Raw genomic sequence first — 12,537 nt, 5'->3', positions numbered from 1 at the left:
TGGTAGGGAAGGATGTCCGACGGAAGAGCGGTCAATAAAAAAACTCCCAGTGGCAATATGAGGTGAACAGTGGCGGATTAAGGGTAGGGCGGCCAAGGGGGTCATGACCCCCCAAATGCTATTAAAAAATTTAATTTTTCTTAGTTCTATAGTTTCTGTATCCTTTTGAGGGAGTAAAGAGAGTGTATATGCAAATGCATGGCTGCAAGTCCCAAACGTGCAAGAAGTTTGAGTTGTATTTATCTTAGAGCGTAGCGTAAAAATGGGTATTGAAAAAAACTAAACAGAAAGAAGCCCCTCTAGTTCGGGGGTATTCCATACTGTGAGAGGTATTCTGGACCCTGGTCATGACCCCCCCAAGTTTGATGCTGAATCGGCCACTAAGTGAACCTTAACTGAACAGCTTTCGCAATATATTTAGGAGAATTTTCCGGGGTGTATTTGCGTAGTTGCGAGTATTTTGGAAAAGCAATCTCATTACATACAGTGATTAGAAGAAAATTATGATGGCGGACGAAGTCGAAGGAAAAGTAAAACGTCAGGGAAAATCTTGCAATGAGGGGAAAAATCGCTCACAAAACTGTAAATGACTCCAAACCACATGAAGACATAGCCAAGAAATACCTAAAAAGACGTGACCCGTTCAACAAGATCTCGTGACGTCATCAACTTCACGGCGAATAGGTTAAAGCAGTCTTGCAGTGCATGTAATCGTTTAGACCAGGGGTCTCCAAACAATGGCCCGTGGGCCACATCCTGCCCAACATATAATTGCATCCGGCCAACTAAACAAATCCCCGTGAGTTGGCCTTGAAAAAATATTATCGTACCGTTGGCTTCGTTGACTAATTCACAGCTGGGGAATATTTCAGAACTATGTGAAATCCAACAATCGAGCAAATTTGTATGTTGATCATTTGAAATCAATTCCGACAGTTGGATCTTCTAATCAGGAACCGATTTTAATAAAATTTTGAAGTCAAAACGACAACATCATTCGTCACATCAATTAAGTTGCATAAAACTAAAGGCAGGAATCTATAACCTTTACCCCGATTTTTTCCGACAGTATATTTTTTTTAATTTTCTATGCTTTTCCTCTAGTATTTGAGAAAATTTAATTACTGGCACTGAGTTGTTTCTTTTTACTCTTTTATTACTTCGGCTCACATAAATGTGGGAAATATGTAATGAGGCCCTTGCATTGAAAATTTTGAGACCCCTGGTTTAGACCATCTCTAAAAGCTAGTGCGAGCTAGAGACGCCCTTGCGTCCCAACAGTCGTCACGACGCCAATTCGACGCATGCGCTATCCGTTTTGCTTACTTCGCATACAGTCACCACGCCCCCCCCTCGCCCCTTACAACTGTTCAAACTCTGCCGCAAGCACTTATTTATCTCGTCCGTCCCTGCCTTCTCCGGTTGCCATGCCATTCCACTTACCTCCCTTTCACTTTCATCTGTTGACAGGCTGGCGCTGTTTTTCTGCTCCGCGAAAATAAGAATGGAATAGCAAGGACATATCGTTCTTTTACGGTAAGATAACTTACGAATATCTTTAACCGATTAAGGCGTGATTTAGAGGAAGTTCGACAAACTGAAATGAAAGGCAGTCGCACTTTCCCACAGTTATTCAATGCGTACGACGTATTTCGGCTCAGAGAGCCATCACCAGGTGCACCATTGTTTGCCGAGATTAAAACACATTACGAGAACGCATCTATCCATATAGGCATAAAGGCACCTAGCCATACAATTGTGAAAAGTGCTAGTATCTATTATTTAAATATGTTAAGACACCTTTTCATAATGGCAGTTTTTCCCGGCGAACATTAAAAGAGATACCTTTTCGGGTTTTATACCGGGTAATATTGTCTATAACTCCTTCCAACGTTTCAAGCGACGTTTTGAGCGACTTGCCCATCGCCCTCAGACGTTTAGGAATCAAAGAAGGGGCGTGACAAGAGGGATTCCTCTAGGAGATAAGGAAAATCTTACCCCGTCATAAACCCGAAAAATCTTCCATGTCTTTCCGTGTTCCAGTTCTTCTCCGTTCATGGCACAAATTGAGTTCAGTAATAGTACTCTGGAGTCATAGCAGCAACAACTCATCATTTGAGTTACAAACCTAGATCTCAAGTTTGCTGATGTTCACCTGAGAAAAATTGGCAACATAGGCCGGTTCTGAATCCACAGAACCGGCTATTTCCCCGCCCGTACGGATCACTTGGATATTTCCTGATTCAGTGGTTCTTATTCTCTGAATATTCATCAATGTATATTTTCTATCGTATTTCCAACACTAAAGAATCATCTACTTGTTCTCCAGGCCGCATGACAAATGCTAAATCACGTTAATATCATAATAAAATCTGGTTTCGTAAAACACAGACGCATTTTTATCCCTACTTTTACTTATTTATTTGAAACCAATATATCGTAATTTGTCCCCTGTAGTGATAATTACACTGATCAGTAATCAGATGACAGTTCATTCCCCTGGGCATTAATGCGACCAGGATAGTGTCCTATGGACAACATCCTTCCGTTAATGTAAATCAAATTAAGATAAATAAAGTAAATTTATCAATTAACTTGCCTTTTTAATCCGTCAGAAGATAGGAAACCATCACTGTTATACAAACATGGACAACGACTGTAAGTAAATCCAGTCCTATAGGGCATAAATGACTAAACCTTCATACATCCAGGTAAAATTCAGAAGTTTTAGGCAGAAAAATGTTAGCTCCAACTTCATACTGAGGATATACAGGGGAAACTGTGCTTTTTAAAAAAATCTATTGTCAAGCCCCACAAATCCTTTTTGCTTCACCCTTTAGTTTTTAATTGTAAAATAATTTACAGCAGTTATGCACAAGGTTGTCAAAATAAAAAATACATTTGGACATGGTTGCATATGACTTTTAAATGTTTTCAATTTTAGAATCATAGAATGCCAAGGAAGTAACTTTGATTTCAATTCCCTGTGATGATGTTTGGTGAAATTTTGTCGCTTCCTTAACAACCCCCTTTTTACAAAAACAATCTCACGGGTAACTATGTCGCGACGGGACGACACTGCTACCTACAGGTAGGTCTTCTGCCTGGGTAAGGTCCCGAAGGGAGAGCGAATCAAATGCTCATTGGGAGTAATTAACACAGCTTTTATTGTTCGTTCTTATTCAGTTCTTGCACTTGCACCGGGGGGGATTTGAGGCTGGCGCGCACGGAGGTGGAATGCTTGGGCAGAGAACTTACGTGGCGGCGAGTAGGGAGAGGCGGTGCCGATGTACGTGGATCTTGTTGTACCCGGCTCGATTCCCACTCGAGTCGTCGTTCGAGATCTACCGCAGCTCCCGCGTCTAGGTCCCGAAGAGTCCCCCGAGGAGAGTCGTAGCAGTCCCCGAACGACGAACTCGCTCTGCCCAAGCACTCCGCACTTGCTGTACTCCCACGAAAAACTGTCACCCACGGGCCACAATTTCTGCCCTATATAGCTATTTTCTTGGGGTGCGGGTGGAGGGAAAGGGGGTCGCAGCGGGAAAGGGTAGAGTACCCTCGGGCGTGGTCCGAATTCTAAGAAATGCTACTTGGACCCACGCACCCTAGGGCGGGAAAAGTAGCGTCCCGCCTCCTTTCCCGCCACGCAGAGTATCTTCCGATTACCACATCACCTCCTTGGCAAATAAATCTACGGGGGGGTGATTTGAAAAGGAGAGGGGTAGGTTTCATTGCGCTCCAGCCTCAAGTCAACATAAATATTTCATATAAGAACTCATACGAAAAAAAAAAAAACAATTCGCAACACAATTGACAAAAATAGACAATTACAACATACAAAAAACATTGAAAGAAACCACATGAAAAAATTCACAAAATTTTCAACGAGGGGAAAAAACAATTTAACAATGCAAATATCAAGAATAGACACTTAAACATAAAAAATAACTTGAAAAAAAACACGAACATATTTTAAAAAATCACTGAATGTTGCACTTAATGTGTCCAAAATAACTGTTTAGTCCTAAAATAAAATATAAAAAGCTCTACAACTTACGCTACCAAAGGATAACTGTGTCCATCGTCACTATAAACTCATAGAATAAAATATTTAAAGAAAACACTGCACTGCATTTAATAAAAAGAATCTCTAAAATCACTGCACAAAAAATATAACACTTGTGTGTCCAAAGTCACACTGAGGAAAAAACAAATAAGCATAACATATAGAGCATAAAACCGAGTCTCCTGTCCTTTCACACACAAAAAGAATTGACGGCTCGGAGCACTGGGGGGGGGGGGGGGGAAATTGTCCGGGTGTCCTCGGGCGTCCGACGTGTCAAATCGGTGGATCCTTCTCCTCCAACGCGTACCTCCGAACGTTCCCACCAAAAGTGTGGTGAGTCGGAGTGCAGGGCGTCTCCGAGGGTGCGGCATGGTGAAGGGAGTAATTTCTAAGGGTGGATTCCACGACCTGGTAAGGGTCGAAGATTATAAGGATGACTTCGGGGGGTCGGGGGAGTGGGCAGCGACGCACTTTCTTCTTCGAGAGGTCTCGGAGAGGGCGTCCGGCGAGGCTCACAAGGGGGGGAGGGGGATGAGAGATCACTGCAGTCGGCACGGAAAGTGGGTTGCGTTGGCACAGGATCAGGTGGTAGGGGTAAAAGGTTACGGCGGTGGGCAATCAGGGTTCTACCGTGCTGAGTGCTTTGAATATCATAGGTGACTGGACTTCTCACCTTAATTACTTCATATGGCCCAATCCACCGAGAAGCGAGCTTTTTACTCGCGCCACCTGGAAGCTTCATATTTCTCAGTAGGACCATGTGTCCGACCATCAGCGGGGGAAGAGATATCCCTTGATTATTCCTCTCCCTGTCGCTCTCTAAGTTCTCTTTACTGAATTCTGCGGCTTGCGAATGCGCTATTTGCAGCCTTCTTTTTATTACCAATTCGTAGGGGGGTTCCTCGGCGTAAGAAACGCTTGAGGGTTCTAATACGGCATCCCACGGCATTTTAAGTTCTCTTCCGTACATTAAATAGGCAGGGGAATACCCGGTGATCCTATTTTTGCTATTCCGGTATACAAAAAGAGCAAAATTTAAATGGTCATCCCAGTCTGTGTGGTCCTGCGAGACATAGTGGGAAATTACATTCGCGAACGATTGATGCGCTCGTTCTAGGCGACCGTTGGCAGCGGGGTTGTAAGGGGAGGTAAATATCGACTTAATTTGCAAAAGTTTACAGACATTTTTCATTAGGTTGGAGGTGAAATTCGCACCACGGTCTGTCAAAAGGTATTTCGGTACTCCGTGACGACAGATAACATTTTCCACAAAAGCTCGCGCGATTGTTTCCGCGGATTGGTTGGGAATGGCCACGGCCTCGGGATACCGGGTGAAGTGGTCCTGGCAGGTTAAGATGTACTGATTTCCGCGGGAAGATTTCGGAAGAGGCCCCACGATATCCAATGCTAATTTTTCGAGGGGGTAGGAGGTTTCTTCTGTGGGCTGAGTCGGTATCCTTTGGGTTCTTGCCTTTCTCTTCTTGCACGTTAGACAGTCGTTAACATAGTTAGTCGTATCGACCGAGGATCCATCCCAAAAGAAGTGCCTGCGAACAAGTTCCAAAGTCTTGGTCACGCCTAAGTGTCCAGCTAATGGATTGTCATGACATCGCTCCATGATGTATCGACGCATAGCTTTTGGTGCACATAGGGAAAATTTAGGATCGGGTGTGCCGGGGATAACTTTATAAAGGAGTCCATCTTCATCGTAGAAAAAGGATGGGTCATGAATTCGGGCCAAGTCATGGAGGGATTTTAAATGGGGACAGTTTTGTTGCTCATGCAGTATTTTCTCCTTATCCCACGTTGGCTCGTGAGTGACCATCTCCACCTCGAGGGCGTTAATCCCGGGAATTATTCTGGATAGCGCATCTACGTGGGGCAGTTGTTTGCCAGGTCGGTGTTGGATGTCGAACGTAAATTCAGTGATCTCCATGATCCAGCGCGCCAATCGCGGTTTCGGCTCTTTCTGGGTTAGCAACCATTTTAGCGGCTTATGATCTGTATAGAGGGTGAAGGTTCGTCCGAGCAAGTATACGCGAAATTTTTTAATCATTTCCACCACTGCTAAGCACTCTAGTTCTGTTGCAGAATATGACTTCTCAGCTTTACGCAACTGCCGGCTGGCACAGGCCACAGGGTGCTCACCATCTTCAAAATTTTGCGCCAATATTCCTCCCAACGCTTGAGTAGAGGCGTCCGTGTAAAGAAGAAATGGTTTCGAAAAATCAGGAAATTTTAGAACGGGTTGAGTGCAGAGAGCCAATCTTAATTTCTCGAACGCCTGTTGCTGTTCCTCTTCCCAAACAAATTCGTTGCCTTTTTTAATCAGCCGTGTGAGATGGCAAGAAACGTCCGCGAAATCCGGTATAAAACGTCTATAATATCCGACGAGACCGAGGAAGGATTGTATTGCCTGAACATTCTTAGGTATAGGGAAGTTTTTTATGGCCTCAACTTTCTCTTTGTCCGGCCGTATTCCATCGACCGACACCACATGGCCCAAAAATCCTACTCGCTCCTTGAAGAAGTTACATTTTTGCGGCTTAAGTCGTAGGTTTGCACTACGCAATCGGCTAAAAACTTCTCGGAGCCCATTGATGTGGTCTTCGGGGGTAGAATCATAGCGTATTATGTCGTCCAGGTAGCAGGCGCATCCATGGTTGATCATCCCACGAAGTACCTTCATCATTAAGCGCATGAACGTAGAGGGTGCATTCGCGAGTCCGAAGCTCATGCGGTTGCACTCGTAATGCCCGTCTGGTGTACTGAAGGCCGTGTATTGTTTACTTGCTTCATCCATCTCCACCTGCCAATACCCACTGCAGAGGTCCATCGTAGAAAAATATTTTGCCCCTCCTAATTGATCAAACGTTTCCTCGATATTTGGCAGAGGGAAAACTTCCTTAACGGTGACATTGTTAAGCGCCCGGTAGTCTACGCAAGGACGGTACTGCGGGATACCATTATTTGATGATGACTTCTTTTTCACCAGAATGAGAGGCGCAGCCCAAGGACTCGTAGAAGGTGATATGACACCTTGAGCGAGCATCTCATTAATTTCTTTCTCTAGAATAGGTCGAAGGCCATGGGGGACGCGATAAGGTTGTTTTTTAATCGGTCGGGCGTCACCAACGTTAATAGCGTGCTTCACTTGATTTGTACATCCGAGAGGAATGGATCCGTGGGTGAATATATCGGAATATTCGCTGATTAAATTTTTCAAGGAGTCTCTCGCGCCTTCCGGCACGCTATCAAAGTTAAATAGTGATAACAAATCACCATTTTTCGCCTCTTCTGGCCAAATTGGTGGTTCTTCCCTTTCCTCCTGAATGGATAAGAACACAATTTCCTCATTTTCTTCTTCCACACAAATCCCTGTTCCAGCTTTCAGGACTTGTTCGGAACTAGTAAGATTTCCTAGAAGAACATTCACGGCTCCAGCGTCGGAAACTTTAGAGACAGAGGGGATTACAAGTGTCTCATTGTCCGCTGCCTCCACTGACACGACTTTTCCAGCTAATTCTTCATTCCAGGCGGCGATTAATACTGCAGAATAGGGGGGAATTTTTTCTCGTTTCTTTAAATATGCATACGTTCGAAACTTTTCTTGTCGGAGATCAGCGTTTTTATCATACATGTCGCATATCTCTCCCTTGGTCACAAGGTCATCTTGTAATTGCCTCTCGGCGGGAAAGATTGCGGTGCACGCCATTTCATCGTCAGTACTCCAAAATTTTCCTGGTAGAGTCCCTGACGGCCCAAAATAATTCTTTAGAGGATCAGTGATGCTTTGCTCATACCCATCGCATATCTCTCCCTTGGTCACAAGGTCATCTCGCGATTGCCTCTCGGCGGAAGAGACTGCGGTACATACCCTTTCATCGTCAGTACTCCAAAATTTCCCTGGTAGAGTCCCTGACGGCCCATAATACTCTTCAATCTCTCCCATTTCTCCAAGATGATCCTGTTCTTGCCTTTCGGCCGGGATGATTTCGATAACCTCACATTCATCCTCTCCATTTGACTCGTCCACTGGCGTTCTCTCGTATTCCTCTCCACTTTCACTAATTCTCCTTAAAGGTCCTGAAAATTCCTCAAGCATTATATCATTTGTCTCCCGAAAATTACTCAATCTATTTTGCGTTTCTGTTTCAACCGACCAGGATGTGTCAATGTCGATCAAATTTCCTACTGCGATGGAGGCCTGTTGGGGTAATATCGGTTCCGGTAAGTCCTTAAGTTTTTCTTCTTCCATAAAGAAAAGCAAATCCGTATCGTTAATTGGAATATAGTTTGATTTATTTTCCTTGCTACCACTAGTCTCTTCGAAAGAAATTAATTTTATCTCTTCCAAAGGGGCATCTCTCGAGAGCAACTCCACGGTGTGATCCGGTGTAATTTTGAAGGTGCCGCTAGCGAGGCATATTTGACTTCCATACTGCGTCATAAAATCTAATCCTAGTATACCATCATACTCCGTCTCTCCCAAGTCAACAATAAGAGCATCATGGGGGTATGGTATTCCACCTATTAAGCATGGAAGGTAGCTTTGGCCAGAAGTTTTTAAACAATGACCCGAGGCGCTCTTAATTGGTCGATTGTAGGGCAAAACCTGGAGAGTATGAAATGGAAATTTTTTCTCATTTATAATGGTAACTGCTGCTCCGGTGTCCACTAAAAAACGGTAAGGCTTTCCCAATATTTGAACTCTTACTGCCATACCCGATACTGGTGATACTGCCAAAATTACTTCGTCCCCGACCTCGCGGCCGGGGTTATCCCATTTCCCGGTTTCTCGGAGGTCTTCTTGATGGGGCAATGGAGCGGGCGATGGCCGATTTCTTTACAAATTCCACAACACTGAAGTGGACATTCCTTGGAGAAGTGTGAATTTTCCCCACAATTATAGCAGCGCTGGGCTTGCGAGCGACAGTACTTAGAAATATGACCTGTCTTTCCGCAAGAATAGCAGCTTCGGTTGTCATTTGTTGGGCGATCTTGAACGACAGGTTTATGGGCAGGAGAGGGTCTAGGAGAAGGGTGTGGGCGAAGGCCTTGTCTGTCAGGGATGTGGTTCACTTGAGGAAAGCTGGACGAAGAAAGGGAGAGTGAGGGTATTCTCCCGGCTTGGGGTGAAGGGATGTGGAAGGCAGGGTCATAGGGAAAGCTATCCAACATATGCACATACTGCGCGTCTATTTTTTTGGCGGCGTAACTCTTCACAGTCGCTTCCTCCTGCAGAGCATACTCTTCGGCCTCTAACATACTCTTTGGGTGTCTGACTTGCACAAAGCGACCTATTTCTTCTCTTAATCCCGACAAAAATTGCAAAAGAAGCCTGTTTCCTATCATCGCCGTGGCCACTTCCGAGGAGGGATCCGCGAGCGTTTCCAGCAATTGCCTTGCAATTTTCCGAAGCCTTGTTGCGTAGCCTGCTACTGTTTCCAAAGGCTGCTGAGTGCAGCTGGAAAATAAGCGCTCGAGAGACAGAGGTGAAATGCGGGCAGAAAATCTCTGTTTTAAATACCTAAGGAAATCACTGAAGCTTTTGACTACGTGTGGATTAGCCGACACATATTCAGCAGCGGAACCTGCCAAGCGTAAGCGCGCGACACATAACGTTTGAGGTTCGGTCCAAGCGCTTAAATTGCGAATTAAATCTAATTTTTCTAAAAAAGTGTCTACCGATACGTCATCATCCCCACTGAATAGCGGAATAAAATATACTTGTCCCCCAAGAGTGTGAGGGATGGCGGAGTTAGGTGAAGTGGATGGCGGATTAGGTAAATTCTCAGAATGATTTGGGGTTATAGTATTAACTGATGGACGAAAATCAATTAAATCCGCGCTATGCTCGTGCCGAAATAATGGATTCGTGTTTTGTTTGAAAATAAAATTTTCCTGCGGCCAGGCCATAGTGAAGTAATACCAAAATTCAACACAAACAAAAATAAAATAAAGCACGAAAATAACAAAAAATCGGAATAAATGTCCTTTAGATTATTCACTGTAAAACTAGCTCCCGAAAATTACAATTAATTTTCCACCTGACACCAAAATGTCGCGACGGGACGACACTGCTACCTACAGGTAGGTCTTCTGCCTGGGTAAGGTCCCGAAGGGAGAGCGAATCAAATGCTCATTGGGAGTAATTAACACAGCTTTTATTGTTCGTTCTTATTCAGTTCTTGCACTTGCACCGGGGGGGATTTGAGGCTGGCGCGCACGGAGGTGGAATGCTTGGGCAGAGAACTTACGTGGCGGCGAGTAGGGAGAGGCGGTGCCGATGTACGTGGATCTTGTTGTACCCGGCTCGATTCCCACTCGAGTCGTCGTTCGAGATCTACCGCAGCTCCCGCGTCTAGGTCCCGAAGAGTCCCCCGAGGAGAGTCGTAGCAGTCCCCGAACGACGAACTCGCTCTGCCCAAGCACTCCGCACTTGCTGTACTCCCACGAAAAACTGTCACCCACGGGCCACAATTTCTGCCCTATATAGCTATTTTCTTGGGGTGCGGGTGGAGGGAAAGGGGTCGCAGCGGGAAAGGGTAGAGTACCCTCGGGCGTGGTCCGAATTCTAAGAAATGCTACTTGGACCCACGCACCCTAGGGCGGGAAAAGTAGCGTCCCGCCTCCTTTCCCGCCACGCAGAGTATCTTCCGATTACCACAACTACCTTGAATAAAAGATATAATTAAGTAATAAATGAAATGGGGGTTAGCACGTTAAGGTGACGAGATAAGTAAAGTAAGATAAGAGGGCAATAACATTTGCTGCCAGGGGATCAAAGCTAAATTATAACTCAGGAAGTAGTCTGAGACTGTGTAAGCTTGGCGATGGGAAGAATTTTTTCAATGGGTGTGAAAACAGGATGGACACCAGACACCAGGAAATCAAACATTTCGAATCCCAGCCAGTTTTACCCCCGGAGAAATATGAGCGAATTCAGACCACGCCTGCCAAATGGGAGTGATTCAAACAACTCAGCAAACGAGAAAAATAAATAGAAATTAACGTAGAATAGTCTTTCAATTTCTCCCTCCAACTAGCTCGTGATGAATGAAATTAAAAAATAATGAAATGTGAAAAAAATTATAATTCCACCTAAATTTAATACTTAGCACACATTTTAAAATCCCAAAAACATTCAGCTAAGTACGCCCTAGACTTAGATTTCTTGAGCAAACAGAGGGACAAAAAAGAGGGACAAAACTATTTAGGAGAACTCAGCTAAAAATCCAGTACAGACAGAAACCATAAATTAAGAGAAATATTTTGCCGAACAGATAGGTATAGGGATTCGTTTTTTCCCCGAACAATAAAGGGATGTAATAAATGCCTGGCGGACCTTTTTCATCTCCGCATTAATTCGTCTTGTCTCCCCTTTCGTCGCGACGTGAAAATGAGCGGAATGACACCGTCTGCGTAGTCAATTGTTTTTCAGTCGACTCATTAAGTCGGCGAGATAAACCGCTCACCATTACTCTGTCTCCAGTGGGGTGCGATCTCGTAGCGGTTCCAATTTCTTCCTCTTTCGGAAGAGCATCCTGCTCTTATTGCCCGTGAATGAGTGACTTCTTTTGCCGGAACCAGATCCTGTGTTGAGCAGGCTCATAACGAATACTTTTTCACTTTTTTTTGTTTCCGTTTTTGAAAATGTTACAAAGCATATGAGAGTGCCGAAAACATTAAAGATTTAGTACATATATATTTTAATTATTTTTTACATATATTTGAGTATGTTGTTACGTCTGATTTAACTCAAAATGGATGTGTTGATTGGTTTTAGCTGAGGGGAAGCTGTTGAATTAATTAAAAAATGTTCAATGAATGTGTTTGGGTTTTTAAAATGTGTGCTAAGTAGCTTCTGAGTGTCTAGCGGTTCTGAGTCGAATTTTTTTAAATCTGTGTGACGCTTTTTATACGACCGTTGCATTTTTTTAAGAATCACGCAGCATTCCTTTGTATTTTACTAAGTTCACGGATTGAATCTTTCTTGGCCGGATCACATAAGCTCGCGAAACAGTCATGTGTGGGCGGACGAAAGCGAAATACCACCTCTATTTTACTTTTTCTTCCGAAAATGTTTTTAAAAATTCAATCAAATGCGATTCCGAATCTACAATGAGTGGACGACATCATACAATTTTCATCTAAATCTACACATTATCCTGAAGGACGACTCGATAGGCGTGTGGTGGGGAGTGTTAGGGTACCAGCTACCAATAAAAGGAATACCTCTGATACCGATATCCGTCCAATGTGAAAAACTTTTCCCTAAGGGCGGATAAATTGGAATGGTACGCCATCGATCATCTGGAAAGCATCTCAATCTGTATATTTTTCTTAAAAATTTTAGTGAAACTGAATGGTGCCCAGCGGTGATCCCAAAACTTTAATGTGCGTCCATTTGTAAATTTGTAAGTACTGCTAATTATTCATCCGTGTATCGAAAATTAGATTTTTCAGCC

Source organism: Ischnura elegans, chromosome 9 (genome assembly GCF_921293095.1).
Source record: "Ischnura elegans chromosome 9, ioIscEleg1.1, whole genome shotgun sequence".
NCBI classification, from domain to species: domain Eukaryota; kingdom Metazoa; phylum Arthropoda; class Insecta; order Odonata; family Coenagrionidae; genus Ischnura; species Ischnura elegans.
Note: the sequence above shows the minus strand (reverse complement) of the source record.